At 36.1% G+C, this 10123-nt stretch overlaps 1 long non-coding RNA gene across 1 annotated transcript; it reads left to right on the top strand.

The window, feature by feature from the left end:
• The first annotated feature begins 251 nt into the window (after nt 1-251).
• LOC140340679 (uncharacterized) lies at nt 252-2375 on the top strand. The gene is made up of 3 exons (XR_011922703.1): nt 252-352; nt 1763-1874; nt 2167-2375. It is a non-coding gene; the product is annotated as an uncharacterized lncRNA (long non-coding RNA).
• The last annotated feature ends 7748 nt before the right edge of the window (nt 2376-10123 follow it).

Here is a 10123-nt window from a genome sequence, read left to right as displayed (position 1 = left end):
ATCCACTGCACCCAATCATAGGTTTTAGGGTTTTTACCCCTGATACCTTTTAGTATTGTCATCCTTGGTTTGATAGGAGAAAGGAGCCCAACACCATCCAAAGCCTCTGGCAATCATTCATCATATCTGTATATGTCTAATCTATCAGTGATGGAAAAGATGCGTGTGAACAGAATTTTCGAGCTCCAGACAAAAGCCTAACATTTATGGCCACTTGTGCTGATCAGTTGAGAAGTGAAGTTTCTTTTCCTGAGGAAGTCGGGCCAACCACATATTAGCACACATTATATGAAATTCACACACAGTGCCTCTGTTCCTTCTCTGAGTGCACCAAGTTTACTGCTGAATATTTGTGAGTACCAGTTTACATTTATTATACGGCTTCTTATTCTTTCCACTAATGCTTAGCAAATGTAGAAGACGGTATGGATCTTTTGTTGCAACTATTGGAAATGTAACTGTACAGCATTGCACTCCATGAAAACATTTATGGTGTAGTACAGGCAATAGTGCAGAAGTTACATTTAGCCATATACGAGAGGATAGGTCTATAAATGTAGTAATATATTATTCATCATTTATGGAAGAAGATGGCAAGCATGGTATAAATGAAACATTTAGGAATAAGGCTAATGACAGATAGAAATTATAATCTGAAAAATGGCAATCAATAACTAAAAAAATCTGACATTATTACCATATGTGGCTCTATGCTGGCAAATCAGTTAAAAAAGCTTACAGTATACATTGGGGTTGATTTCAATACATATAAGCTTTTGACTTAGCAAAGCCAATTTTCTTTTGCAAGGTATATTTCGTGGAGCATAGTGAATAAGTTTACTGCATTCACTAAATTAAGTGAAAGATCGATTGCAAAATGAAAAATTCACCTTCAAGTCAACAGTTTAACATGATTTAATAAATCCACCCTATTAGTGCACCCGTGTCAGTTACAGTGTACATCATTATTTTAGTTTTGAATAGAGTGGAGACGGAAAGGAGAAGAAAGTGAAAACAGTTTTTTTTGGCAGTTCAGCTTTAACATAAAATATTGTCACAGAAAATTTACCAGCGATACATACGTATCTTATATATATAATTATTGAGAAATAAGTCCAAAGTCCATTCAGTACATCATGGACCTTCTCCTATACATTATGTTAGCTACAGAATAAGAAAAAATGATAACATCTCACAGCCCAACGCGTTTCGCCACTAAGCTTCCTAAATGTGTCGGGATATGATACGGTATTTATTTTTCTTCTACCATCAGAAAGCCAATGTATGGGAGAAGGTCCAATATGTAATGATGTACTAAGTGGGATTTAGACATAATTCTCACTAATTATATATAACATATGTATCAATATGTTAGATTTTCTATATTCACACTATAATACAAGTTGAACTGACAAAAAAAAAATCTGTTTTCTCTTTAATCTTTGTTTCATTTTATGTCTCAGTGACACAATGGGGTTGGCAAAATAATTTATCATTAGGAAGGGAGATATTTGCTTAAATATTATGACTATAGTGAAGAATGCTTATAACAAGGTTGCTATCTGGGGCTTTGTTATAGATTTGTTATAGAGACCCAAACTTTATGTTGGAGAGCATTGTGAGAAGAACTCTTCAACAGCAAAACATTCTGAAATGTGCAAATAACCTACAACTACATTCTACCAGTTTTAAAATGTATAATAATATTATCCTTGTATTGTTTTCATCTAGTAACTAATTATAATTATATTTTTCTGTACAGAACAAATCAGAAATAAATCTAAGTGAACACGTGAAGAAAAAGCAGAAACTTTGAATAATGAACCCGGTGTCTTCTTTCCTGATAGAATACATTTTCATATTTCTTGTTCAAGGTAACAAATATATTGGAATGATTGGTCTCTTATCAGTGGTGGGACAATAGCCATAACAACCCCATGTGGCTGCCGGGGTAGGTGTGTGTAAGGGGCATTAGGAAGCCTGTAATAGAGGACTAAATTGTGACGCCACCAATCCAGAAGGACGGAAGTCGGACCTCAGGATCTCTCTGTGCTGTATTTGTTAGCTGTCTTACCAGTGTCTTTATACAGTGACATATCTAGTTATAGTACGGTTCAGGTTCTTTGTAATATGTTCTCTATCATACACTTATTTTTATTTTTTTAGGTGTGTCTTCAGATGTGAACAAAGAACAGTGGTCATTCATATTTCCCAAAGAAATTAAAGCATTGAAGAATTCTGATGTGACGATTCCCTGCACATTTACGGCTCCCATTAACCACAGTGAGGTCAATATAATTTGGTTTAGGTACCAGATATTGGGATATCCCCGGGTTTTTAATCATGAGGACCCCTTTAAAGTTATAGAAGAGTACAGAGGATGGACAACTCTTGAGGGTTATGGAACAAACAGCTGTACATTGATGATCAAAGATGTGACACAGACAGAAACTTTTCATCCAGGAATAAGCGAAGAGATAAATTCTTACAAACTTCAAAACCACAAAGATGTTACGGTCAAAATCACAGGTACAAATATAATCCATTGAGTTATATGAATATAGGTCAAATTAACAAGAAGACGCAGGTAAGGTGGAACTTTAAATACAAGTTGAAAATTGGTGAATAGTCAGACTATTTATTATAGAGGAGACATACAAATTATAAAAATTTCACAAATACCACCCTGATCTTCTATTGATAAGCATATTAAGTAGACAAAAATAAATCAGTTCAGGATTTTTAAGGCATATATCTTATATGATTACCGGTATATGATTATATAGGTCATATATCTATAAGAAAGAACTACATTTTTTAAATCAATTATTTTATTTACTTAATTATTGGCTCATAGATTAGTACTCTGGCCTTTGCAGTGCTGGCTCACAGTTTGAATTTCACCCAGGTCTCCGGTTTCCTCCAATATTACAAAAACTTGCAGTTAGGTTGCGTAATATGTTTGTGTTATATAAATACTGTGTAATAATAGTAATTATTTAACTTGGCAATGTGTTCACTGATGTCCACCTCCTAGGGCAGCTATTCTCCACCAGAGTTATATGGAGCCCTAGGCAGTGGCGTGCAGGGGTCACAGAGCCCTCAGGTTGGACCATGCCCCTTGCTCCATAGGGCCTGTGGGAAGGGGGGATGCTTGTCAGAAATTTGCACTGACACCCATAGACCTGTAGCTATAGACCTGGATCCAGTGCCCCTCCATAGATTACTAGGGACTAGTAGTCATTTCTGCCTCTCAGATAAATAAGATGGATGGAAGGATATCCCACTGACCATCACACTAATTTACCATAAACTGTAGATGTGATTATTATTAGCAGACAACAATGTTTTTTCAAATATTCCTTCATGAAAAAAGGTTTGGAAAGGCTGAATTAGAAGAATGGATTTGATTTTGTTAGGTAGATAAATATTTGTGTATTTCTTTTTCTCAGGCTGCAAGGAAGACTCATCATGTAATAAATGGATGTTTGAATTCCCAAGATATATTACTGCTCTGCAAGGTTCCTGTGTGCACATCCCCTGCACATTTACCCATCCTGAAGGTGCCAGGGATTTTAATTTCTTCTGGTATTCAAAAAGGTTAAAAATCTTCAACAATAAAACCTGGAGTGATGTGGACGATATGTATAAGGGACGGACATTTCTTACTGGGAATACAAAACATGATTGCTCATTAAAGATCATCAATATATCATCAAAATACGACAAGAATGAATATTTTCCGGGAATTAATGCTGAAATCAACTCTAATGAACTTCAAAACAAAAAAGTTTCACTGTTTGTATCAGGTAATTACAGTATGTAATGGATTCAGCAGACAAAAATGCAAAATATTCATTTTGTTTTTAGAATCTCAAAGCAGAGCTTATTTCAAATGAAACTCTAAGGTTAGGAATATAGAAACTGTATCAGTAATGTGTCCTAAAATAAGGTTCCCCTTCTGTGTCATTTATATTCTTGTTTTTTTTCTATTCTATTCCTCTTTCTGTCAGCCCCTTTGTCACATCAAGAGCCCATGGAAACTGACCACACCAATTACCTGCCGCAGTTTCTTGGTTCAGATTCTAATGAACACTGTACAAGCCTATTATTGTATGAAAGCCGTAATCATACCCATCCATTGGACTTTATCCATTCAGAGACTGGGGCAAGTTTAGGGCTTACAAACAGAATATATTCAAAGAAAGAAAACGATACTGAAGGAAAATCTTTGGGTTGCAGGTTTTTTTCTATTGTAGATTTTGGCTGGAGACTTGCCTTATAAAGTGAATGTACAAAAGAGATCATTGGATGTGTTTGTGCATCATATATATCATTTATGGTTACCTAATTTCCTTATTCCTGATTTTTCCAGCACAAAGTTACAAAACTGCCTGGGCCAAGTAAAAGGAAAATCTATAATAGATGTAATAAAAATAATAATAAATTGAAACTTAGATAACATTTAGGAATTCACATTTTTACAATGTTAGATGTTTGTGTTGGAATGCTAAAGAAATTTTGTTTTTTAATTACCCTGGACTGTTTCATACAAAGTCACTGTCAATCTCTATCAAAATTATTTATTTCTCATCTAAAACATTCTAATTTCTGATTTCAGAATACCCACCAAAGCCATCAATAAAGGGAAATAAACATATGAAAGAAAAGCAGAGAGTTAACATAACCTGCTCGGTAGATCACACCTGTCTCTCCAGTCCTCCGACTCTGACATGGAACATCACCGGCCATCCGATATTAGAAAGCCATGAAGATCTGCAATTGAATGGAAGGTGGAGGATGGAATCCATATTGACCTATACTTCTTCCATTACAGATGACAAAATCGTTCTAGAATGTGCAGCTGTGTTTCCAAATTATAAAACATCTGTTAAAACATTTACACTGAATATTAGATGTAAGTAAACTTGAAATGTCATTATTTTGTATATTTAATGTATGTTTTACTATATTTTATATGATACTTTATTTATTGTGCTATATCTTGTCTATACAGATCATCCGATGAATGTCATCATTTCAGCTGATGCTAACAACAACACAGCAGAAGACAGCAATGTCACGTTACTTTGTTCAAGTCAAGCCAATCCTCCAGTAGATAATTACACTTGGTATCAGATCAGCCAAGACAAGAAATTATTGCAGGGATATGGAGATAAAATAACTGTGAAGAACTCAAGGACCGGAAAATATATCTGTGTCGCAGCTAATGAAATGGGAACCAATAAGTCTACTGAGTTCAGTCTTACTGAGCAATGTGAGTACTGCAATAAGCATCTATACAATTTTTATTTATCTGTACTTCATTTCTATATATTTTTAGTAGCTGATACATAACTCAATAAAATACTATGGTTAAATCAGTGAATCTTATCAAACCACATCCCAGTTAGTATGTCTCATTTTTGGGGGGAGAAATATTGTTTTTTCCAATTTAGTTGGGCCTTTTTGTGGTGTCACACTTTTATACATCTATTAAAACATTAAATTTTATTTCCAAACATTATTAAAACAAATTAATTTAAAACAACAAACTATAATAAAAAGCCTCTGATGTACCAAGTGATACCATTGAACCCCTCATTGCAAGACTGTGTTGATCTTAGAGCGAACCCAAATTTAGTTACACTGTTACTCTGTAGTTTTGTTAATTCTACACATTTCACAGAACAAAGTCTGCTTCATCAGGAGATAGAATGGATGCATTTTTTTGGGATGAAGGACCAAGCCTCCAGCTAGCAACACAAATTATCTTAAAATGATTCAAATTGCAAATGGAAGTTAAAGGATTTCCATATATAAAGACAATTTCTAATCAAGTGAATGGGAAAACCCAAAAACCTACCTGGCTGGTGGCTGGGTCCCCTCCAGGTGAGGCGCGTCCCTCTTCTAATTTTTCTAACCTCTGCTTAATGTCCACAATCTCTTTAGTGGCATAAATGATTTTGCGATGTAAAGCTCCATCGTAATACTTACCTCCTCTTTCCTGATGAAGCAGACTTTGTTCTGTGAAATGTCTGGAAATTAACGAAACTACATACAAATGTAACCAAATTTTGGTTCACTCTCAGATCAATACATTGTTATTTTGAATTTAATAAAATGTAATGTTTTAACAGATGTATAAAAGTGAATTAATGAAATACAAGAGAAAGGCCCAAACAAATTGTAAAAAAAAAACACTTCTCCTCCAAAAGTTGGTACATAAATCAAACCAAAAAATAAGTAAAGAATTCCACTAAAAACAGCTTTTGCTGCAATAATGACCTGGAAAGTATATTCTTAATCATTTTAACAAGCATTTTTCCATCATTAAGTGGTACTATTTCAGTGCTTACACTTTCATTCATAAATTGACATTCAAGGGGAGAAACCTAAATACACAAATCTTTTACCTAACATGCATGAGGGATGTATTGAATTCAGGTCAATCTTAACAACCTGATGAGGTGTGGGGATAATAACCCGTCTAATGGTATTTCCAGGGCCATCTGAATCCGTCATTAAAGGTACAGTGAGGCCTGTAACAAGCGAGGAAGGAGCATAGGGGAAGGCCGTCATGACTGGGCAGTCAGGGGGCAGATAGTATAGAGTTAAACTTTTTGGACGAGAGTGAGCGAGAGGAAAGGGGGAAGGTGGGGGAGGAGGTTTAAGGAGGGGCAAGAGTAGTTTAAAATGGACAGGAGGAGGAGGGACCTCCCTTTCAGAGCGAGACAGTGGGGCGGGCGGTTGAGGTCCTCGGGGGGAGTGTGCTGGTGGCAATATTTTGGTTAGGGTTCCATCTTTGGTATGGAATCCCTCGTTTGGGTTAATGGTCTGGTAAAGTGTTGTGGGGAGGGTCTGCACAAGATAAGGATATATTCATTCCCGAGCTGGGAGTATGGGTGGCTGGGAGCAACTGTCTTTAAGGTGGTGGCCTTCGAGGACCTGCAACCAGTAAGAAAGTTGGGAAAGCAATATGGTTGGGATTTGTTATTGTTTATCTGGTACGTCTTTAATTATGGTTATTATGTTATATTGGTTAATCTATGTATGTGTTTGTTTATACTGTTTTATTGTTTATATTGTTATTTATATTTTATTTGATACTAAGTTAATTTTGGTTATAATTCTGTTAATAAAAAGGCATACAGGCCATTTAAGCAATGCTTAGAGTGGTAACTCATTGGTGGATGTGGGGGTATTTAACGGGGTGGGGGTGGGAGATTGGAATTAAGGGGCAGGGCAAGTTTGTAAGGCACATCTGCACAGCTCTGGCTTGCCACAATCATGTAATAAAGTAGAAGGATTGGAACTCTTTGTTCAACAACTCCTCCAGATATGTTTGCAAGGTCCCTGACCATCTATTGCTCCATAAATGCAGTCTTTGAAACCTTTCTGTAACAATATATTCACCAGATATCACTTGGGGCCAGTATATGGAGATAGTTGACCACCATTGGCCTTAATCATATTGATAGCTCATTAGCAATAACATTTCACAGCCCATTAATGATATTAGAGAGACTTCCTCTCCTAGGTATTGGGTTGATAGAGCAGATACAAGGTGGTCACCTAAATCTAAAGAAGATTAGCAAAAAACACAAAGTTATGAAGAATTAAGGAAAGCTTTCAGTCCATCTTGTAATTCTACGTCTGGTGATATTTATACATGCGGTACCTATTTAGCCACCAATGGTTTAATGTTACAATCCAAACACAATGATCAAGGATGAATTTATCATGCACGGAAGTAAAAGATCTCGGGCTAATGAACTAATATGAATAATGGAAGCGTAAGATGTGTAGAGTTTTGACGGGAATAGGGAAATTTGTAGTGATTATCTCACAAGACATCAGATATGCTTTCATCAGTGAAGTGGATCACCCAGCTTTACTGTTAAAAGCATGTTCACTCCAGCCATGGAGAACCTTAATAAATCAGGCCCATTGTTTGTGTTGTGTGTCTAAGTGTTTCCCATGTCCAATTTTCTCTGAAAAATGTAAATTCACTTCCAGGGTATTCTACAAAGTGACCCCATGCCCAGACTATGCAGACTAATGTATGTACATATATTCCAACAATACTGTAAAATGCTTTAAACCACTCATCTCTCTAGCTGCAAATAGGATGCTTCTATATTTGCTGGAGCTGAAACTGTTGGGTGCAGGGAACATGTCACAAGTGAAAAAGCATGTCATTTTTCCATTGATCAATGTGAAGTTACAGTCATTTGAATGCTGTCACCAGCCAACTCTTTAAGTTAATTTCAAAGCTTGTGAATATAGTACTATGGTCACTACAGCCTGTAATACTACAGCCAGGTGTTTCAGGGGAACCTGTGCATGTGTATATACATATATTCATATATTTGTTTACCTCATTGATATATTTTTATTTTCATTTCTTTGACATTATAAACTCCTTATTTACTTTCAGATCAGAAGTCAGGTGAAGAGAATGTGATTTATATGACTGTATTTCCAATCCTGGGATTTATCTGCCTATCCATACTGAGTTTGGTTATATATATTTACTGCAGGTAGGATATTACGTGAGTAAAAAAATCTGAAGCACGCTATTGAACTTTGCAGGGTTTAGAATGTGATAATAATCCTGTATTCTACTGCCATATATTTTATGGATTTATGTAAATCTAAGGTACAGGTAGCCCCCAAGTAAAGGACACCCGACATACGGACAACTCCTAGATACGAACGGGGCTTCCCTGCTTTCCCCTGTGAAGGACAGAGGCTTGATGGGGGGAGGGGGCAGTTTGCATGACTTGCATAAGAAATCCTTTCCTAAACACAGCTGAGGTTGTGGGTGAACTTAGGAGCTGAGCTCTTTCTGTAACCTCTTGTAACTCTCTAATGACCAACACAAACTCTGCAACTGTTTCGTTTTGCATATCAAAGCATAGCTTGCTCCAAAAGTTGAATGTCTGGGCTCCATACATTTTTTTTTTTGCTTTGTTTGTGATTAACTAATAGTGAGGATTTTATACAGTAACTGATACCATGCTGTCTAATAATTTGTTTATACAAACACCTGTCCTAATTGCATTCAATAACAAAATGTACCTGTTCCGACTTACATATGAATTCAACTTAAGAACAAACATACAATCCCTATCTTGTATGTATCCCGGGGACTACCTGTAGTAGTTAAGGTTTGTATTTAAATATACATTTTATATCTGTCTCTTTATCACCTTAACATGAAAGTAAAGAATTTTTATAATTATATTTATATATTTTTATATATTTTATCACAATTTTTTATTTTTTTTTCATAAAGTTAAAGCACACAAGGCATCATCTTATTTATATGTATTGGAGTCGAGGTATTTAAATGATTTTGAATAATCAAGAATACTGTTCGGCAAAGATAGTATTATAAGAATGTCTGCCAGGATAGTATTCTACCTCAGACAGTCCTGGGTTGCAAATCTGGTGCTTCATGGTTGCATAGCTGCTGAGTCAGCTACAATGTGGCCTTAGGATTGCTTCAGACATGTGGTGAGGTTGCAGTTTGGTTATGGTTTCTTAGGCTTGTGAATCGTACAATACTACAATTGCTCACCATTATATTATTATTATAGAGCTGGTACAGTAAATGCAATATGTATGTAAATGATCATTGGTGTTTTTACTTCTGACGCGTTTCAACTTATCGGCTTCCTCAGGGGAAGGTGAGACCCAAAAGTTAGGCTGGTACAATAAATACATTGTGTATGTTTACATCCTTACTAAATTTAAAGGTTTGAGTCATTCCTTCTTTTATTGAAAATGTGCATATTAGGTTTCTAGAGTCTTTTCTGATATGTTTTATTTCTCAGACATTATTTTGTTGCCCATCTAAGGACTTATTCTATACCAGGGGTGTTAAACTCTGGCCCTGGGGGCCAAATCTGGCCCAAAACATACTATTTTTTGCCCCCAAAGGAATCCTAAATGTGAACTGTAGCTGGCTCATCACTGCATTGAAAGAGCACTGCTACTACAATGCCCGGCATCACTCGCATCTATAGACCAGCGGGCTCTCTGCCTATGTGTGGCCCCGCATTGGACTGTTTCATAGACGCAAGTAAAGCTGGGAATTTTAGTAGCGGCGCTATTT

Source organism: Pyxicephalus adspersus, chromosome 11 (assembly GCF_032062135.1).
Source record: "Pyxicephalus adspersus chromosome 11, UCB_Pads_2.0, whole genome shotgun sequence".
In the NCBI taxonomy this organism is placed as follows: Eukaryota; Metazoa; Chordata; class Amphibia; order Anura; family Pyxicephalidae; genus Pyxicephalus; species Pyxicephalus adspersus.
The sequence above is the reverse complement of the archived record's forward strand: the minus strand, read 5'-3'. Positions and strand labels throughout refer to the sequence as shown.